The following is a 22,538-nucleotide window of genomic DNA, read 5'->3' as shown; positions in this document are numbered from 1 at the left end:
GTCAGATAGTAACATTCAGGCAGATGATGATGATGATAATGAGGAGGATGTAAGAGAGTATGAGGACCGCATGCAGACAGAGAGAGAAAGAGCGATAACATGGAGACCGAGAGGGAGGACGGCTCAGCCCCTTCAGGTGGCCAAATGACAAGATCAGAGAATGACAACCATAGAAATAAAATGAGTAGGAAGGACATTAAACTCCTTGCCGTATTCATTTGACTAGTGAGTGTGAGAGATTCAAGTTTCTCTTGTCTCATCATAAAATACACTTCATTTGAACTCGGTAGAGACAAAATAAAACTCACCAAGACTGTCATTTTATTTCTATGATAGTGACAGCCAGGGAGGTACCTCCAGTGGAGAGGAGCTAGGAACAGGGTTTCTTTGTGTGACGATTTTTATTGGATGTCGGATTGAAAAAAAGTATACAAAATATACAGACTTGGTGTCCAAAGGCCTTTAGTCGTGTTGTCGTCTACAGCAGCTACTTGTTTTTTGATTTGTTTTTGAGTGAATCAACCCTTTAATCTGTTTGTTCCTACAATTTGTAGCCTTGCTTAATGTGTTCTTTAAGCAACTAACTGTGATTAGATATGTTTGTTAAGCTGTCAATCAAGATTAAGGTCCAGTTAAGTTACTTACAGAGACAGAGTGACAGGGTTGGCAGATGTCTAGTCTGACACTGACACTAGCCGCAACGCTAACTAGCTTTTTAGCTAATTTAGCTGGTTGGCGACTAAAGAAAAGAAGTCCAGGGAAGATGATGAGGAAGCACACGTAATGGTGGATAATACAGCGTTCGATGCATTGGAAAGCACATAATGACTGGAAAACCTTTTGAGTGTGTCATAAATGAGCCATCAGTCACATCTTACTGAATAAAGTGTCGGAAAGTTTTGTTGTTTCATAAAAGTGACAAAACAGCCCCTCTGAGTTCAGATGAAAAAGTGAGCAGTTTGAGTCTGGGAAGAGGTGGCAGAGGATGGCCGCATGGATAATCACCTCCTGCATCTACTGAATGATTCTGACAGCTTTGAAGGAGCTGGAGATACAAACACAGATTTTAAACCCCACCAGGGGATTTCACTTGCATTTAATCCTCTCAGAGTTCAAGTAGATTTCAGTGGGGTAAAATGTGTGTATTTGTGCTTTTGAAAATATCCATAATGTTGAGGAATGAATTGGGCTGCAGCGAGGGGTCATAGCAAAGCTTTGAAAGTCTTCAAGTGTTTGACTAAGCAGTCTCACTACAGCGTCCATTTAGCAGCTTTTTGATCATATGACAGAATCGTCCTCAGCAGAGGAAGCTGTCCAGATGTCACTGAATTTAAGATTCAGATTTTTCTGATGATTTCTCGACCATGCATAAAGGGGCACTACAAAAAGTTGTATGAAGCCTTTTGTTGGATAAATGACTTGAGTTTGCATTGGCTGGGGTTTCAGACTACAAGTTTGAACATAAAAAAATTCTGGAGGTCAGGAGTCAGAAAGAAGGGTGTTCAGACCTCTGCAGCCTGCTTCTCATCTCTGCCCGAGGCTAACAGTGGAGGCTACATTAGCCGCTACTAGCATAACGCACCTGAATCTCCAACTGAACTAGCAGTGGTGGAGTTTCACTGTTGGTGACACAGGCCAAGGCCAGGATGAACTTTAGTCTCAACCTAACATTTTAGGCAACATGGACGAGAAGTCCTAAGTGCTCAGAAAAATGCAAATTTTAACATCTATATTTTCATGATAGGGCGGCACGGTGGTGTGGTGGTTAGCACTCTCGCCTCACAGCAAGAGGGTTGCCGGTTCGATCCCGGGCATGGGAGCCCTTCTGTGCGGAGTTTGCATGTTCTCCCCGTGTCAGCGTGGGTTCTCTCTGGGCACTCCGGCTTCCTCCCACAGTCCAAAGACATGCAGATTGGGGACTAGGTTAATTGGTGACTCTAAATTGTCCGTAGGTGTGAATGTGAGTGTGAATGGTTGTTTGTCTCTATGTGTCAGCCCTGCGATAGTCTGGCGACCTGTCCAGGGTGTACCCTGCCTCTTGCCCGATGTAGCTGGGATAGGCTCCAGCCCCCCCACGACCCTCAAGAGGATGAAGCGGTTAGAAGATGAATGAATGAATGAATTTTCATGATAGGGTGGCATGGTGGTGCAGTGGTTAGCATTGTTGCCTCACAGCAAGAGGGTTCCTCCGGGGTGGGGGAGCCCTTCTGTGTGGAGTTTGCGTGTTCTCCCTGTGTCAGCGTGGGTTTTTTTCTGGGTACTTTGGCTTCCTCCCACAGTCCAAAGACATGCACGCTAGGTTAATTGGTTACTTGGTTAATTGTCCGTAGGTGTGAATGTAAGTGTGAATGGTTGTCTGTCTCTATGTGTCAGCCTTGTGATAGTCTGGCAACCTGTCCAGGGTGTACCCTGCCTCTCCCCCAGTGTCAGCTGAGATAAACTCCAGCACAACCATGACCACTAATAGGATAAGCAAAAAGAATGGAAAAAATGTTCATTTTCAAATTTTCATTACAACTAAACCAACATAAACTGCTGAGAAATGTTGTCTGGTACGATTGAAAGCTCCAGAACAGCTCCTCACTGGACTTTGATATCATTTTATAAACTACAGTCTCCAAGGTCAAGAATAACTTTTCAGTTTATAAAAAAATATTCAAGTCAATTCATAGCCTTTGACGGTATTCACAAAGTTTTCTCTGAAAGAACATGTGTGGCTTGTTGACATGACTGGGGTGTAATGATTCTTCTTCATTTGTCTCATACTGTCAGCTACCAGGGTTTTTTGAGAAATAAAATCCACGCTGGGTCTCTCTTCATCTCCCTCTGCATTCACTGTCAAACAAACAGCTAGATAAGTTTCATATTTTCTTTTTGACATTTTTTTGGTTGATTACCATTAGCTGGGCACTCTGTCTAGTTTGTCTCGGAAGCATCACCTGTTTTTCTTTTCGGCCCTGTCAAATATCTCTGTCTATTCTATAAACCTACAGGCTGTCTGAATGAACATCATTGCTATTGTGTAAGAATGAATGAGTTCCTCCATGAAAATATTCAGACATTAAAACATTAGTTCCTCAAAACAAAACAAAATGTGCTTCTCTGTCTGTAGTCACCACTCTGTAGCCTCGCCCAACGTCCTGCCCACAGCACTATCCGATTGGTTACATGTCATGAGCGATACGTTACTTATTCATCATGGTAAGAAAAACTCCATAATGTGACAACTGTAGACAGACCATAGACGTATTGAGAAAATAAGACAGTGAGTGGATATTTCCACCAACTGCTTACTCATTTAGCATGGTGGTGTCGTGGTTAGCATTGTCACCTTTCAGCAAAAGGGTTCCTGACTGGAACATGAGGTGGGAGCCCTTCTGTGTAGAGTTTGCATGTTCATCCTGTGTCAGCATGGGTTTTCTCCAGGTACTCCAGCTTCCTCCCACAGTCCAAAGACATGCAGGTTAACTGGTGACTCTAAATTGCCCGTAGGTGTGAATGTGAGTGTGAATGGTTGTCTGTCTCTATGTGTCAGCCCTGTGATAGTCTGGTGACCTGTCCAGGGTGTACCCCACCTGTAAACCAATGTCAGCTGGGATAGCTCCACCTTTTAGTACCAGATCTGTGTGCTAGGTACCCCAACAGAAGGGGGACCAAAAATAGGAATGGTACGGAACAGTTCCATTGGTACCATCCACAACTTTTCACAGTGGGAACGGAAAAAAAAGTACCGAACTGAGCTGTACTGTACTGCTTGGTGGAAACGGAGCTTTAGAGGATAAGCAGTTACGGAAAATGAATGAATGAATGCTTACTGATGTAGTTACACTGTGAGTGGAGTTAACATTACAGATGCATCTTGGAGAAGGCAGATGCAAATAAACCTTTTTAACATCTGGCTAGAATGCAGACTTCAGTGCATCTTGAATGTTTCTTGGATGCATTTACATTTAGCTTTTTGAGATCAGACTGCCATCTGACCTTCCCAAGACGCATGAAGTGACTGAGTGATTCCACAAGTTATAAAACCAGTACCATCTGCATGCATAAACTGGAAGTTCATTTGTTGCAAGAATTAAAAAAGAAAGAAATCTGAAACATAGCTGTGTCTCATTGATTGTCTGTGCACTACTGCCAGATTTTATATAACTTATACACATATACATATTTAAAGCATGTATTGACTAAAAAATTCACTCATTCACTCAAAGACTCAGAAATTTTGCAGTGGCTTTCACTGAAGGCCTCTACAGCTGGTGATGTGCAAATGCACCTCTGCACCTTCTCAGAGTCACATCAAACATTAATTTTATCAGAGGTAAATGGCCACTAGTTTTAATTAACATATAAATGATTAAAATGTGTGCTATGGCTCAAAAGCAAAGGAAAAATGTCCGACCTCCTGCAGTAGGCTTTCATGCAGCTCTATTAACGAGCTCTAAACTCAATCCTGCTCTCAATCCTGCTTCTCCTACAAAAGGACACAACATAACGAGATCAGTGTCAGCCCTATCCAATCTATCTGTTTACTGTAGAGTTAAGCAAGGTATTTACTGTGTAAATCTGTTCAAAGGCTTTGAAACCGCGACCCTGCTTACAAATGACCGTGGCTTTAAGAACACATACTCAGTGTTCTCCAACCATATGGAGTCTGTGAGTTCAGTGCAAACTATGGACAGCTGAGACGCTTCCTTTAGTTTACCCTGAAAAACCGCATAAAAGAAGGCCTGGAGTCACATTAGAGTAAAGAAAAGGAAGTCATGACAAAGAGTTGTAACCAAAAGAAATACTGCAGTTTCACAAAATGTTCACATGCATAGAAAAATGAATGCCAGTGCCACTTCCTATTCCAACTTTGAACTGTGCATGCAGGCAGCTGTTTTATGTAATGGACTATTACAATTGACGTCGTCTCACAGTCTGAAAGTGGCCAAAGTTTATATTATATCTTTTCAAAACCATCTTTGTGTACCTCACCTCCAGGTTTCTAGTGTACAGTAACAACCATGACATAACCTGGCCCCACGACCACATGGGCAAGACATTGTCAACATCTTAAAGGGACAATATGATTAAATACAAAGAAAATCACGTATAACTGAAGCACTATAAAGCAATATGTCTGCCAATAACTCCCTGTGAAGGTGAGTCATGGTGAAAAGACTTTGTAGGGACATCCTCCACGACAACAAGGATATACAACAAGGGTGATTCTCTGCTTATCAAAAGCCGCAGGTTAATTTTGACTTTACCAAAAGATGAATGTAATATTACTTAAACATAATTATTGGTGCAATAACATGTCCATCACTTATTGTTGCAGCTGGTAAAGGTGGACCTCATTTTAATGACATTAACCATATATATATAAAATGTATATGTTGAAAGTAACTTGTAATTTAAGTTATCAAATAAATGCTGTGGAGTAAAAAGTACAATATTTGCCTCTGACTGAAGTGTAGTGGGGCAAAAGTATGAAGTAGCAGAGAATGGAAATGCTCAGGTATAGTAGAAGTACCTCATTAAAGTATTTCACTGCTGGAAAGATGGTCTTTACATGAAACTAGGCTGTCTATGCAGTAGAAAGATGCAAATACCTAAGTTGGTGCTATATGACCAGAGAAAACAAAGGGCTGTGGCATTTGCTTTTGCCCAAGAGGAAATAAAACCTACATTTACCAGAATGCACTGCGCCGTACCAGACCAGTAAACACTGGGACCAATGAGAGCTTATCGGTTTTCACACAGGAAGCAACATGGCGGCCGTCTGGTAACAAACAATCTTGAGTAACAGTTAAACAGTGCACTAAAATATGTTTCTGAAAATATTTTACGTAATAAATAGGCAACACAATAACAAAATTTTGGTTTACATTTCAATCAGTGCTGCGTAATTTTACAGTTTGATCAAAGTTTGCTCTGAGTTTGAGAGAAAAAGGGGCGGGTCTCTCTCTCTTATTCCGCCTCTCTGTTTCCATGGTGACAGGCATAGGAAAATGAGGAAGTAAAATCTGTTGTTCAAGCAACAGCCCTAGATTTGAGTAGTGGTGAGCAGCGAGATCCTGGCACAGGTAACATGGACTAAAGTTTACCATAGTTCATTTACACATACCACCCACATTATGATACAAAGCTGGTTGAAAATTGGTAAAGTATCTCTTAAACCAGTGGTTCCCAACTGGTCCAGCCACGGGGCCCAGATTTCTTCTTAGACATTGGTTTGAGGTCCCCACAGTTTAATACATTCAGTGTTATGTGTTTGGCTTTGTTGTCGAGCTAGTTTGCTGTCTCTGTTAAGTAGCTGTCAGTTAGTCAGTCACTCTACAGCAGGAAACAGAAATACATAATAAAAACTTTGTGCCGGAAATTCACTATACGTAAAAACAAAGTGTGTTTTTTACAAACTTGTCAAGTTTGTAAAAAACACACTTTGTTCCATTCAGCACGACCCACCAGTTGGGAGCCACCGTCGCAAAGTACAGTTACTTTCCACTGCTGGGTAAAGAGACTTTGATTTACAGGTGAAGCCAGTATGTTTTATGCTGTTGGTTTGATAGTGGTCGATTTCAAAATTGTTGTCATAGCAATTGAAACCATAACAAATATGGTCTGTGTGTGCACAGACATTACGGCTGTAAGGAAGTCACAACACTAACACACTTTACAGACCATTTCTGTGTTTAACTATCTCACCCACTCTCACTCTCTAGGAGTCTTTACCCAGTCCATTGTTTTCTTGCATTAATTCATAGTGAAATCATTTATAGTGTGTACTTTTTATAAAGTATGTTTCTTCTGTTTTTATGCTGCTCTTTTAATTGTACAAAACTGACATTGAGAGATACACACAAGAATTCAGATGTACCTGTACCTGTGCAAATGCCAATAAATCTGATCTAATATACAATCTAATCTACACAGCTGTGCTCCTGTTAGTGCTGAAAATGTTTCGAAAAAATGAACTCAGTATTGAGTACCTTGAAAAACTGTAAAACACAGTTACCAGTTAAACTAAATTATACATCCCTGACACTGAGCAGCAGCCTTTTGCATAATTTTAATTTTAATAATCCCAAAGTTTAAAAATCCTTCCTTAATTCATCAACTTCTCTTCATCTGTGATGGGTATAGACTTACTGTAATAAATCAGTGAGGATTAATGGCTTTTACCTGGATTCACCTCATCAGTGCATTTCACGGTATGAGAAAGAGATCCTGACAGCATATATACTCAACTGTAATGTGGTATAAATAATGAGCGCACAGTTCGCTGCAGTCATAAATATTAATCTGAAATTACAGAAGCAAAATGCAGGGGGGGAAAAACTGCACTCAAACAACTGCAATAAAGCACTTGGTCATTGTCACTGAACATCAGTGGCATCTGTACGAGATGGGACAAGCAGGCGACAACACACCCAGAGAATCGTTTGAGAGTTTGAGTTAAAACGATGGGGTGATGTAGTAGCAAGCATCGTCTCATTAAAGAACGACCTGTTTTTAGGCAGAGGCTCTGACTGTACTATAATGAGCAGCTGAAGAGAAGAGAAAATGTATAATGCATTATCTCCCCTTTTATCCTGAGGATGAGAGGAGGGCCAGTTTCTGTGGGACGTCCAAGTGTTGGTCACGGATTTGTGCATCTGTGTGTTTTTGTCTGAGTTTGTCACACGGGTGTTTGTGCGCTCCTGCGTGCATATAGTGTATTTACATCTTTTATATGTCTGTGTGCAGAGAAGAAAGCGTCTGGCCTCCTCTTGTGAGAGATCTCACCTTCCAGACAGCAGAAAGGAAAAGAGAATTCCTAACTTTATCTGGGCATAGTTTTTGTTTTCTTGATACTGAAACGTTTTTTAATTTCCCCTCAGTGTTGTGCATAGCACAGGCACCGAAATGCCAACGCTACATTAACATGCATAAGCCGTTTACCAAATGTGATAATGAGCGATGTGATTGTGTGAGATCAGTGCTATCAGGGCTGTGACCACGCTGCAACGATAAACATCAGATGGTGTAAATGCGCCGCACAAAGGTTCAGCTGGGGCCGTATCATCCTCAGGATCAGTGCTTCTGATCCACTGCAGAACCATATGGCTTCACTTCACTTTAACACGCATGGATTAAAGGTCTGGTTTGCCCGAACGTGGACACTCTGTCAGTATCACTGTATGTGATTCTGAAAATTTGGCAACTAGGCTTTTAATTAAAACTTAAATAATTCCAAGACTTGCACAAATATATTTTCCTTGTTTCAATAATTAGGTTTTACAGCACACTGTATTACATAACGCCCTTAACTAGAAAACTATTGCACATTAAAAAAAACTAACCATATACCAATTTACTGTGATTAATATTAGATTATGCTGAAGGTGACGCAGAGGAGCTCTGAGTGGTGAGGAAGTCCTCAGCTGTGAGATATTAACTGATGAAGCACTGATACAAGGGGAAATAATAGGGATTGTGACTTTAATATGTTAGGCTATTAATCTGCTATCACATGTCATCTGTAGGGACTTGGCCTCAGTGGAGTAATCTGCTGGGTAAGGCGCGCGCACACATACACACACACACACATGCACACACAATGTGCCGGGTTGTCCCCAGTAAGTCACACAATTGGTTAATTGTAATTTCTTGCTACTGTAATTATTCGACTGTGTGGTGATAATTACTAGATCATAGAATGGGAGCAGAATCTGTCAGGATACTGTAATTATTTTACACATGTTGTATCTGGAGTATTAGTACTGTATAATATTGGATAAACAACTCTTTCCCCCTCCTCTCCTCACCTCGGAGTATTTCTCCCATTTTTAAGCAGCACTCCGTCAGTCCGAACTGAAATATCTCAACAACTGTTGGACTTATTGTCATGAAATTTCATTCATAGTGCCCAGAGGATAAATCCAAATGACTTGAGTGACCTCTTGACTTTCCTGTAGCGCCACCAGCAGGTCAAAGTTGTCTTTTATTTACTGTAATATCTCCATATTCACTGCATGAATTGTCATAAACTTTTGTACAAACATTCATGGCTCCCAGAGGATGAATTCTAATGACTTCAATAGGGCTGCCACCTGAAAGTCAAAGATTCAAATCATCAGTTTGAGACTCCTCAGTCGAGATTCTTCAAGTCAAGTTTTTGTCAGTCACTGCGGCGTACACCTGGGGAGGTTTCCGCCTCCAGATTAAGCTGCAGGGTGAGCGCTTCTCGCTTCACACTGCTCTCCAGTACAGGCAGCTGCACACCCAGACCCAGGGTGAGTCTGAGTGAGATGGAGGCAAGTGTCTGAGGAAAGAGAGGCTTTGCCAAGTCAGGCTCTGACCTAACCAGTGTAATGGTGAATTTACAGGTAATAGCAACCTGATATGATACATTATCTGGCTTCTGTTTGAAATTTGGTGTTGGCAAAATATCTGATCCGTTGTTGGCCCACATTAGTTCGAAGGACTAATGTGGGCCCTAGACTTTGGTGATCAATGCAGCTTTAACTCCTTTGATACCATCAGGTTGATATTGAGGTTTTGAGTGGCACTTCATTTTTCTCAACTCAGTCAACTATTAGATGATTTGCTCTGAAATCTGGTTCAAACATTCATGTTCCCCTCAGGATGAACTGCAATCACTTTGATGACTCCTTAACTTTTCACATACCTGTAATTGAATACCATTCCTTCAGCTGTACTTTGTGTTTGGTGTTAATGAGTCAAGTCAGATTTTTTATTTTTATAAACCCAAACATCAAAAATTTGCCTCAAGGGGCTTTATAATCTGTACAGCATACAACATCCTCTAGCCCTAGATACTTGATTTGGTAAATTCCTCCCCCCCAAAACACTTTAATGGTTAAAAAAGGAAGAAACTTAAGCACATGTCAGCACATTCAGATGGTGAATATGGGATGTCTAGTAGCTCAGTGGGTAGAGCAGGCGTCCCATGTACAAAAGACAATGTCCTTACCATAGTAGCCACAGATTTGATTCTAGCTTGCAGCCCTTTGCTGCATGTCATCCCCTCTCTTTCCTGTTTAGTGCTGTACTTGCAAACAAAGGCTAAAAGCCAAAAAATAATCTTTAGAAAAAAATATTATCTTTATAGAATAAAAATAAAAAACATGGTAAGTATCCAATTGGATTTCTACAGGTGCATCTAAGTCCAGCCGCTCTAGCTGCTCAATTTGATGTCAAAGTGTCTTTGAACGCAACAGGCAACAACATTAGATCCAGAGTGATGTAAGTGCTGAGCAGATATGCTGCTATCAGCAGAACACTGTGGAGTACGACATGGAGAACAACAGTCCATGGACAAATGCTGAAATAAAGTGAATTAAAGACCACAACTTGACAGCATGATTGTTTGGAGGGCAAAATGATGGACCTCCATTCAGGCCCTCACGTAGTGCCCCGGACTTTGAAGCCAGTTGTCTTAGAGGCCAAAGGGTGTAACTACAACTTTTCGGGGGTGTCGCATGATGCCAGAGGGCCTAGAAAAACTTTTTTTCCCCATAGACTGACATTGGGAAAGAGATGTTTGTAAATTGGTGTATATTTTTTTTTGTTTGTTTTGAGCGTCACAAGCCCAGCAAAATAACTTGATCTGCATGATCTAGGATTTGATCTATCCAGTCCAAAACATTTCAAAAGTCAAGAAGAGCAGTAAGGTTAGATCATGTCATCTAATTCGAGTTAGTGGAGCACTAAACCGAAGTTAGCCTTGCTTGCTTTATATGGGCCCTCGAATGTGGAAGATCTGGGTAATTTAAAAAAAGTAAAAGTATAACTTTATTGGCTTCATGCGTCACCGAGCAATTTTCATAAGAATGAAAGGGGCTCCGCCACCAACGCTGTGTCCAGTTCTCTTCATACATCCATGCATATCTATGTAGTTACTGACACCTAACTCGTTACCACAGCAACCTATGCGATAGGTTGGCAAAGTCTGAAAACACAGATCTAATCACTTGCAAATAACAGAGCGCACGTCCTGTCTTCAAGATCTGATTTGGGAAACAAATCCAATTTGCCTGCAGTCAAGAATGTAGCTTTGTTACCGTACAGCTAAACAATTTCTTCTGGTCTATCATTTTCCTTCCTTATATCCTCTCCTCTCCTCTCCTCTCCTCTCCTCTCCTCTGTAACAGCTGTGGTGGCCTGCAGCGTTTAGCTAACGCTTCTCTGGCCTGTCATCCAGAGGTACATTAGCGCACTCATCAAGCCGGACACGGTACATACAACACGCATGAAAAGCCTACACACAGTACATACTCACACTATTCTGCTCAGAGTGTCACTCCTCGCTGTGCACCCTTTGTGTGGCTCAGGTATGGAAACCCTGTTATCAAGAGGTTGCTAAAAAAAGGGAGTGCCTGTTTGTTTGTGAAGGAAAAGCCGTTGTAGTTGTGAGGGGTGTGTGCGTGTGTGTGCACATATATGTATGTGTTTGTGTGTGATGCAGAAGAAAGTGGTTGGCTTTGGTAGGCTCACTGATACAATTGATAGTGACAGATATATGGCTAATTAGTGCAGCCTTGGCTCGGCTGTCCTCACCTCTCACCAGCCCACTGTGAAATTGGATTAATTTACCTCGCCTTAATACACCGTATCACCCGTGGAATTCAACCAATAGCAAGTTTCTCTAATAAGCACAGATTTGTTACTAATCTGGAAAGAAGCGTGTTTAAAATTTTGTTTAATCTACAATGCGTGTTCACAAACTTTAATGTTGTTGAAAACTGTACCGCAGTGTGAGCTCTCTCTCACACATGCCTGCACAGTATGGCGAGCATGTTGACTCCTTGCTAGTAGTCCAATTAGGCTGGCTCTTCTTTACGGCATGCTAAGGTTCTTACAAAGGCAATCTGTTTCTAAGGAACTCCTTAAGAGCAGCTCAGTCCTTAAAACAAGCAGCAGACAACCTGTCTTAATCTTTTTTTTCTGACTCCATCTGTTTCCTTCTTATGCTGATAGTTACTAAGTCCATCCAGAAGCTCTTCCGTTGAAAATCATCTCAACCGTCCATGCTTTGCCCCTAAATCCCCAGTTGATACTCATAATCTCTGCTGTCCATATTCTGAACCCTGCTCAAGCACATGGTCACAACATTATTGATATAATTGGCTTCCCATCCTATTTTTGTCATCTGCTAATACCAGGCTACAACAACTGACAGCCCTGGTCATCCCAGCTATAGGGTAGCATTAACAGCCTCGCTGAGCCGACGGGGACCACATTGCCAAAATCTACAGGTTCCAGTATATTTGAAAGTAACTAATCTGGCGTACAGAAACAGAGATAATCAGGCGTTAGTTCAAAGAATGGTTTTAAAATTCTCATAAAATCTTTGTAAAATTGGTCTCTTGTGCTCACTCATCATTCACTCCATTTTTCCACACATTCTTATTTCCTTCAGTCTCTTCTGTATCTCTCTTTTTATCTGTCTGTTTTAACATGACTGCTCGTTGCCAACAGCACCCCTGCAAAGTACAAAAACGTCCGTCTGTGAGAGCCTCTGCGTGGGACTTTCTTGTGATGCTGAGAGGAAACCACTGAGCAAGTGAGCGAGTGAGTGAGGGAGTGAGAGAAACAAGCACAAGTGTCTGCTGTAACAGTTTGGCCTTCCAAAATACTGTGAATAAACCTTGATTCAAACATGATGAAGTTTTTATGCAGAAAAAAGGTTTAAGAATAATAGGGAAAAATATGCAGAATGAATAATGATGGGTTCAGTTAACTACGTAGACTGACAGAATCATCTTTCTGCTGTTTGGAGCTTAGTTTAAAACTAAAACTGCGACAAACTGTGTGTACAAACAGCTGTGTCTGTAACAGTCACATGATTAGCCCTCACTGATTTTAATTTCAATTCTAAAGCCCCTAAAACTTCGTGTATAATTTATAATGTCCATCCAAATAGGTTTGTAATAAAACATCCTGAGCTACTTAACACCCTGTTTCAGGTTGAACGCCCCGTGCCATCATGTGCATCCTGAACCCCACTGCTTGCATCTGTTAGATGATTTCAGGTGTTTTATTGCCTAAATATAACATCGGACAGTCACCTAGATCTCACAGAACCACAGGTACATATCTAACTTCCATTTTAACGTCTAAAATGCCTGCAGATGCCCAGCACGAGTTCCCACAGCTCAGGGTCTTTAAGTGTCTTGTGAAGTCCAACCAACAGACCAGACCAAACCCAAAGATATTCTGGTTTGAATGATAAACATTACTTAAATTGCAGGCGTGTACGTAGTGTTTCAAAATTGGATGGTCCTCATTCATTAATTTTCAGTAACTGCTTTTCCTGTTGGGGGTCACAGGAGTGCTGGAGCCTATCCCAGATGACATTGGGCGAGAGGCAGGGTACATCCTGGCCAGGTTGCCAGACTATCACAAGGCTGACATGTAGAGACAGACAACCATTTACACTCTTATTCACACCTACAGCCAATTTAGAGTCACCAATTAACCTGTATGTCTTTGGACTGTGGGAGGAAGCTGGAGTACCCAGAGAAAACCAATTTGAGCCCTCTCTGCATCAGTGTATAGTGGAGATTTTTAATCTACGCCTATACTAAAATGAAAAATCGATTATCAAAATTGTTGCTCATTAACTTTCTGTTAATCGACTAATTGTGTCAGCTCTACTGAATACTACTTTTTTATTTTGAGACATGGGTGAACCTTGTTTACAGTTCAAGTAAAGCTTCAAATTGCTAACTTAGAAGTTGTCATGACGTCTAGCAGTTTTACTCATTTAATTTGCACCCATTAAAGGACTTATTAAGTTGTTTGTTCACAAAATACGGTATGTTTACTTTTTTGTCTCTTCTTACAAATTAGATTAGTGACTGTGTTAACGTAATATTTCTGAAAGAACTGACGACATCTGCATCCTTCTGACAGCTACTATTTAAGTCTACTGTTATGTAACACTGCACTTTAAAAAATGTACTCATTTGTGCTCGTGAAATTACACCACTGAGCACTATGCTGTATACTGGAGTCACTAGATTACAGAGATGTCCGCTCTGTGCACACTGACAGACGGACACACACACTCACACACACGCACACTGACCCAGAGAGAGTGCTGAGTATGTGCATTTTTTTGGTCCCCAGCCATCTGTCAAAGGTTTTTGGGGGAATGGTGATGATGATGGGGTCTCCAGACACAGATGACAGCAGTTCAGGACAGTTCAGTTTAGCATGTCACAGGAGGCTGACACACAAATGTACGCACACACACATCAGAGAGGCATTTATGCATGGACAGACATATTGGATACACATACAGACACGCACAGTGTCAAGTTTTGCTAGGAGGCGACTGTAATGCAACAAGGTTGTCATTCTGTTTCCTGCTCTGTGTATCTGTTCTATACATTAGTTGTCATTTTAAAGTACATCTGTCATCACTTAAGATTATGAGCACAATTTAGGCTATTACTTCTCATAATAAGGTTATTTATTGCACATATAACCAATTATAAAGTTTGAATTTACAACATGCATACACGTTGTTGAAGTTAAAGTTATAGGAGTAGTTTGATATTTTGGGAATTATTCACTTTTTTGCAAAGAACCAGATGAGAAGATTAGTACCACTGCCTGTTAAATATGAAGCTACAGGCAAGCAATGATTAGCTTACCTTACTGTAGCATAAACACTAGAAATGGGGAAATAACCTGCCTGGCTCTGTCCATTAAAGACTGCAAAAAACGTGCAGAAAACTCTTTCTTATTATTTAGTTATTTGGGATAAATTACCCTTTAACTTTTTCTTAACGAAAGACCATAATCCTCTTTGTGTTGAAGCAAATTCATTCTCAGGAATCATAAATTGTTGTTAAACATGGATGGACTGTTTTAACAAGTGCTGGAGGATGAACAATGTCTGAATGTCTGTCTCTTGCAGAATATGGAGACAATGGGACAGAATTTTGGTGATGGAAGTGTCTGGTTTCCATTTGTATTCTGAGTAGTATCGACCAATCACATTTGAGAGGCAGGTAAACTATCTGTGTGTGGAGCAAAAGAGAAGCAGAGGCAATCGATGCAATCACAGAACGCATCGGCTATCGTCTGACAACTGATTTAGCTTTTTTTTATTCAAATATCTGTTTAAAGAGATTAGCCAAAATATCCAGCGCATGCAAGAGGAAGTCTTGGCCTGGATATCCGCTGGCTACACCTGAACCCCAGATATAGTGCCCCCAGAGGATTATCGGGATCAGACTGACAGCCGATGGGTTCGGAGACTGCCACAGTGTCTGCATATTTGAGGAAACACTTTTCTTTTCTACAAACTCAGCTGTAGCGTGGGCCATGTTTTTGCCATTTTATATTTCCAGTTCAGTCTTTCTGTTGGAGCCAAAACTTAAGTTTAAACCTTAAGTTCACTTGAGTTTCGTTGTCCTATGTACACACAGCTCCTTACGTAGGTGACAGCGAGTAGATGTCACTTATACAAACTGTATATTCTTAAAGTCAAAAATGCAGTCCACAGCAACTCGGTACGAGGAAATAACTACCTTAACGTGCTCCTTAAGTGACTTCAAATCGACAATGTATTTACATAGAATATAATAGAGGTTACATTATAACCTTAGTTCTGTTAGCACAGGCAGCGCCCTTCACTGGACTCTATAGGTAATACTCTCTTCAAATCATGAGCACGCATTGGGCCACTGAAATTTGCATAACCGCATCAGCACGTGCCTACCTGAATATGTGCGGACCCCACAGTGTATAAGGCAGTACTATGACGCTGGCCACAATCCTACACCCTCTTCGACAAACAGCAATCCAGAGCCCCTGGATATAGAGGGCTCCGCCTTTGCTAATAAAACGAAGGTTACAGTATCATAAACTTTGTTTTATCTCACACAGGCTTCGCCCTCTGCTGGATTCTACGGGTACACTGGGTGGAGCCCGATGATTGAACACCCTGTCACGACATAAAATCGACCCAGCCACGCTGATCCTGAAGCAGTGACTCCATTTGACTCCAAATACCATCGCTGAAGAGACAAAGGATGGTGGACAGCATCCTGGTACTGCTTTATATACTGTGGGAATTGCATGTATCCAGGTAGGCACATCTGGTTGGTCGGCTATGTTTATGCAGATTTCAGAGGGTAAATGCTCGTGATTGAATGCGGAGCCTGTGTGAGACACAACTACTGTTACTCAATATCAAACCTGCATTAACTGTTATTCTCATATGAAGGAGGAACTATGATGAAATATCAACACATAGATAATAATAAATGTTTCTTTAAAACATTATTACATAAACACATTTTTTGTAACTACCCATGTTTACATGTGTATTTCACCACACACTTAACAGCTGTCTGTGCTCTATAGAGCCAATACTCTCTCCTTGATGATACGAGCCAAAGAAACAGTTTGAGTTCTTTGGGTTTTGAATATTTTTTGGCATAACTGCTCAGCTGTAGCAGAACTACAACGACGTGAAAAAGCCAGAGGCCAGTTTTCACAGATGAGGAATCGTCTCCAGAAAGCGAGTGCGCCAGCCATCCAGCTGGCCGAGTGCTGTGATGTACAGACCAAGAGGTTCTGCATGCATGTTTTATTGCAGGCTGCAACAGAGACAGGGGCACTTAAAGCAGAATTTCAAATGATAACATAAGAGACGGAAAGAAAAGGCTCGCAGAGTTCAGCGGGGTTGTGTGTGCGTGTGATGCCTGGGTGTGTGTGTATGTGGGAGTGTGTATTTTTATGTGCAAGTGTGTTTGTCTGTGGTGGTATTTGTGTGTTTACCTGCTGGTGTGGGAAGACTGATCTGAAAGCATGTCAACACTCTGTGTGTGTGTGTGTGTGTGTGTGTGTGTGTGTGTGTGTGTATAAGGCAGTGGAATCACTTTAGCCAAAATTAGCATTGAGGTAATTGGGCCATGAGAACAGAAAATGTGCAGTGAAGATATTTACTCTCCATGACATAAGAAACTCTAAGGAGCTGAATAAAATCAACTGTGTGCAGTTTGGTGCTCTGTTGTCTTGTGCACATAATAATAACAAAGTGTGTTACAGTGTAAGTTTACATCCCTGCGCACGCAATGGCATCACATCCCTCTCTCCTGACCTCCCCACATGTCGTGCCCACATGTTCTTGCAGTAACATGAGTGGACATATGCTGACCATATGCTTTGATTTTGTTGTGGCAGTTCATGTGGATTTCTTACTTTTCGTCTTACACAAACATAAACCAAAGAAAGACAGAGAAGGAATTATCAAAATGTAATGATTTTAAAACATGATGTATGATTGAGGTCCTTATGTTTAATCACACTGAATGAGAACATTCAACCTTACTGGGGGATGAGCCATTTTAACTTGGATGCTCCCCTGAATGCATTAAAGATCAAATGAAGTGGCCTGTTCAGTTCAGTTAAAGCTGCTCACAAATAGATCATTGTCTTTCAGCAGCACTGACTGGCCGACTGCCCACGTGAATGAATGGTCTCCTTTAAGAATATATATTTGGCCTAATGGTGCTAATTGCGAAAGCTTCAAGAGTATTTTTTGAATGTGCACATCGCATGACCCTGCAGTTCAGATGGTGGCCACTATATGAATTGCTCCCAAGACAAATGCTGTTCCTAAGGGCATTATCCTTTTTTTTCTTGAGCTTTGCCCTAAGGTCAAAGTATACACAAATAATATCTCAAAATCTAATGATCATTGGTCTTAAAGTTACACAGATAACCATGTTCTCAAGGGGATAAACCTTTTTGAGCTTTATGTTGAAACCCCCAAAAATATCATTTCCTTTTTTACTGCCATATTGCTACTTATCAATCTAGATTCTTTTTGCTAAGGTATTGGCCGTGGAGATGTCTGCCTTTTCTTCAATATAATGGAACTAGACGGCACTTGGCTTGTGGAGCTCAAAGCACCAAAAACATATATTTGAAAAACTCAACAGCAATGTCTCTTTCCAGAAATCAGGACCCAGTTACTCAAGATAAACCACAGACCTTGTTGTGAGCAGTTTTATGTAGGAACTATTTTCTTTCTACCGATCTACACCTGCCAGCAGTATCACCACGTAGAGGAAAGCGGGCATCTACTGCTAGCTCACCTAGCACCACTGTTACAGCTCAGTCGAGGAGGATGCCATTAATGTTTACATCTTGCCCTGTAACAACACAAGCCTCTAGTTTATGAGTAGATGTGTTGTCCTGTGTGGTAGCCTCCTGTTGCCTTGCATCACGTTGCATGTGTCTCATCCAAAAAGTTGTACACCACAAAAACTACAGCCAATGGCCAACTAGCATGCACTTTCTACGCCTGCGTGAAAGATATAACTCTCCATACCAGCAGGTAGTTGGTAGTCTGTATTCGTCATTAAAAAATGGAAACTGGAAGACTGAAGGAATGGATTCAAGACGCTAGTTAGCCAGATAGAACATTAACAGCACAACCTGATGTTGAAAGAACAAATTATATTTACCATGCTCTGGCAGATAATGAAAAAAATAATAAAATATAATCTAAGGTTGTTTCAGTCTCGCATCCTCTTGGCTTAAGCCGTTTGTTTGCTTTCCTCACTTCCCTTTCTCCTACTAGTGCAATGGTGGGGTACAAACCACAAAAACTAGGGTGACAGACACTCATCAACAGCCCGACAAGTTGGTGTGTGTGGCTCTTAAGGCCCACACACACCAAGCAACTGCAACAGTCACCTCACGTCGCCCGTGTCTTGGCCACAAATTTGCACATGAACACATCACAAAGACTAAAGCGAACAGCCAACCAGCATGTATGTTCTGCGCCTGCATGAGAGGAAATAACTCTCTATACCAGCAGACAACAGTAGTCTGTATTCATTATTCAAAAAGGGAAACCAGAAAATCATCTTGAAGCTAGTTAGCCAGGTAGCACATTAACAGCACAATCCAGTGTTGAAAGAACAGAGCATGTTTATGATGTAGCAGTGAATGATAACACAAACCATCACGTTTCTGGTAAAGAGCTCAGTGGCCAAAGAAATATAATCATTTGTTTTGGTCTCACTCGCTCTTGACTTTAGCTCTTTGTTTACTTTCCTCACTTCCATTTCTTTTCTTGTTAACTGAGCTGTCTCGCCAATCAGAATGATTTCAATTGTGACAGGCTCCGCTGTCGCTTATGCGACATGCTGAATCGGCCAAAAAAAATGCCAGCGGGGGCTGACAAGGGGCCACAGTGCGGGACACACCTTACCGACTTGGGCGGAAAACACTCACTGGTGGCTCAACATTGACTGATGGCCAACTGTCGACCTGGTGTGTCAGGGCCTTTAAACAGCAGCATGTTAGCATGCTGATATTAGCATTTAGCTCAAAACAAACTTTCTTGAAATTTCTTAAAGATATTTTTTGGGCATTTTTTAACTTTATTTGATAGGACAGACAAGTGTGAAAGGGAGAGAGAGAGAGAGAGAGGGAGTGACACGCAGCAAAGGGCCACAGGCTGGAGTCAAACCCAGGCCGCTGCGGCAACAGCCTTGTACATGGGCCGCCTGCTCTACCACTAAGCCACCGACACCCCTTTCTTGAAATTTCTTAATAGCATTTTCAGAATTCAGTTTTTTTCTCTCCTCTCACATCAGAGGCCCAATATGACCATGGCCTTCCCTTATCTTTCTCTGTCTTTCACCCTTTCACTCTGTTATTAAACTCTCCTCTCCTCTCAGGCTTGTAAGTGTCTGGGTGGAAATCAAAGTGCATTAAACATTAAATATGCTGTCAAGAGGCAGAAGTCTCTTCATGCTGATGATGAGGGGGAAAGTAGGGCAGTGAGGGAAGAGGTATGGATGTAGAGGAGGAGGAGAATGGACACAGATATGCAAAGATGGAGGGAAAGACAGATGGAGACAGAGGCATTGAAGAATAGAGCATATAAATAATCACACATATTGGATTTGGAAAACATCTGAATTGTTACTCTTAGTGTGAGATGTGTGTGTGTGTGGGTCTGTGGTTAGGTGTGAGACAGACAAGATGTGCCTGGACAGAGTGTATCCTAACCTGCCTTGTGTGGTTGAAATCAGATCCCTGAACCACACACAGAAACGCGCACTGAACAGATGAAGCCTGTTGGCCAGTTGCACAATATAAAGTTGGCAAATATGTCTCTATTTCTGTTTTTACTGTTGGAGTTTTTGTGTGTTTGCGAGTGAGAGACCAAAACAAAACACATTTACTTGCAGACCACTGAGGCTCACACGCTGTGGTCTCTCTGTATCCTTCTCTTTTCTCATTTTGTCCATAACAAACTGTTTCAACAATGTGATGTCTGCTTCAAAATTGATGTTAGTAGTACTACAGGAAATAGTAAAAATGTATGACCAAAGAGAGAGAGAGAGAGAGACAGAGAGAGATTGACTCAGCTGAAAGGTTAAGGCAGGCCTCACGCTCTCTCCCTCTCTCTTGTTACTATGCAGACTAGCGAGACAGAGCAGTCCCCCACTGCCACAGGCCATACTCTCTCAAATTCAAATTCAAAGTCAAATTTGCTTTAATGGCATACCAGGAAGAAACCAGTGTTGCCAGAGCAGAACAATATATTTGCTACAGACCAATATTTTCACATTAAAATCCCTTCCCCCTTTGTGTGTGTGAGTGTGTGCAGTGCCTGGAGAATGAGTGTGTGCTGTCAGTTGCTACTGACTCTGCTCCTGAATCCAAACCTGTCACCCTACAGTGAATGTTAGCAGAGTTTTATATGTAAATAACTGATTTTAGTCTAATTTACACATTATATAACGATATAATAACAATACAGTAACAAGCCCAAATGCTAAAACCAATGGATGCTATGTAAACCTTCTGTCAGTCTAATTTGGAACACATTGTTCCAAGTTGGTCACTCCTATTGCTAACCTTGTAGTCACACCAGACATCAGAGACAATATGCCTTAATTTGCTATTATCATATTTTAAAGGTCCCGTGTGTAGGATTTTTTGGCATGAGGTTGCAGAACTGAAACTTCTCCTGTGTGCATAGCATGTAGGATAACTATGGTGGCAGACATGTCAACACGAATGGACCTATCTAGAGCCAGTTTGATTTGTCTATTGTGGGCTAATGGATCTTATTTCCCGATGATTACTGACAAATGAAAACATTGTCATAAATATTATATACAATTTTTGCCAATGGATACCCCTTAGTTCTACACACTGGACCTTTCACAAAAAAAACTAGACAACCAGTTTCATACAAGCCAACACATTCTCACTCTGACCTTGTCACATATCGACGTTTGGTCATGGACCTTCCCTGTCCAGATATGATGTGAAAGGTACCCTGGGTGCGTTGGTTGTGGGGGATGCCATGTCAAGTTATGCCTGTTATATGCATTGTCTTCTTTCAAAATTCACAGGCAATTTACAGTTTACATACAGTGTGAAAATAAACGCACTACATTCGTACAAAAATGGGAATTGACCTTTTTTTCCTCCAAAAACTACCGCACATGGTTGGGTTTAGGCAACAAAAACATATGGTTAGGTTTAGGAAAAAAGAACAGGGTTTGGCTTTATGATCTTATGGGATGCAAACACCAATCTCCTGGGTGAAAGTTGGTGTTTGTTGTACCCATTCACCATCCCTGCCCACCTGACTCGGACTTTGGCCACTTTAACTTTAATTTTTGTCACCGTCGCATTTCCCTCTGATGCCGCCGAGCACTGTTAAACTATAAGGGGGAACTGGATGTGTATCATGCTGATGTTAAAGAACAACTTTTTCATCAGTGTCTGACGCCGCAAGTCACTGCCCAAGCGCCAGATTCAATGACTTCAGAGTGAGATCGGGTTGTACAAACTAAAAATGTCAACTGTATACAGTATATATGGATAAATATGGGTGGATCATGTATCGTGACTGAATCTGGATTATATTATATAGATATTTCTTCTTTCTTCTGTAAATTGACAGCATTAATACATCAAACACCAAAAACCTATTGTTGATTTAGTAGCCTAATTTAAGGGTAGTGCTGAGTGTCCTAGAAGCAATAGGCAACACAATGTGGATTGTTTGGTTTCCAGTTTGTATGTTAGCAGCTGTATGAATTTTGTTAAAAGTCCAGTGTGTAGGATTTAGTGGCATGTAGCGGTGAGGTTGCAGTACTGAAATGCAAGCTATGGTGGTCCTATCTAGAGCCAGTGTTTGGTTTATCCCTTCTGGGCTACTGTAGAACAACATGGCAGAGTTCATGGAAGAGGACCTGCTCTGTACTTAGATATAAAAAGCTCATTCTAAGGTGAATAAATTACAAACATTTTAGTTTCAAGAGGTTATAAACAAATGAAATCATTGTTATGAATATTATATACTGGTTTTTTTTTTGTTTTTTTTTTCCAAAAGATGCCCCTAAATCCTACACACTGGACCTTTATTATCTCCGCCATATATGTTTGAAGCACACCAGCATATGTACATTGCAGTGGGCAGATGGCTGTCTGCTGTGGTCTCTTCAGTGTCGTCAAGTGCAACTTTTAACAGAAGGCGATGG

The 22,538-nt window shown here is 41.2% G+C and overlaps 2 protein-coding genes across 4 annotated transcripts in view; one reads left to right on the top strand and one right to left on the bottom strand.

The window, feature by feature from the left end:
- The window catches only part of nhsb (Nance-Horan syndrome b (congenital cataracts and dental anomalies)), a 69,533-nt gene that overhangs the window by 40,315 nt on the left and 6,680 nt on the right, over positions 1-22,538 (bottom strand). The gene's annotated exons all lie outside the window — the stretch shown is intronic.
- The window catches only part of ace2 (angiotensin I converting enzyme 2), a 38,706-nt gene continuing 32,249 nt past the window's right edge, over positions 16,082-22,538 (top strand). The window contains exon 1 of the mRNA XM_049560254.1: positions 16,082-16,096. The gene's annotated coding sequence lies outside the window, so the exon portion shown is untranslated. The remainder of the gene's footprint in view (positions 16,097-22,538) is intronic.

The sequence above is a fragment of the Epinephelus fuscoguttatus genome, linkage group LG2 (genome assembly GCF_011397635.1).
Source record: "Epinephelus fuscoguttatus linkage group LG2, E.fuscoguttatus.final_Chr_v1".
NCBI classification, from domain to species: domain Eukaryota; kingdom Metazoa; phylum Chordata; class Actinopteri; order Perciformes; family Serranidae; genus Epinephelus; species Epinephelus fuscoguttatus.
The sequence above is the reverse complement of the archived record's forward strand: the minus strand, read 5'-3'. Positions and strand labels throughout refer to the sequence as shown.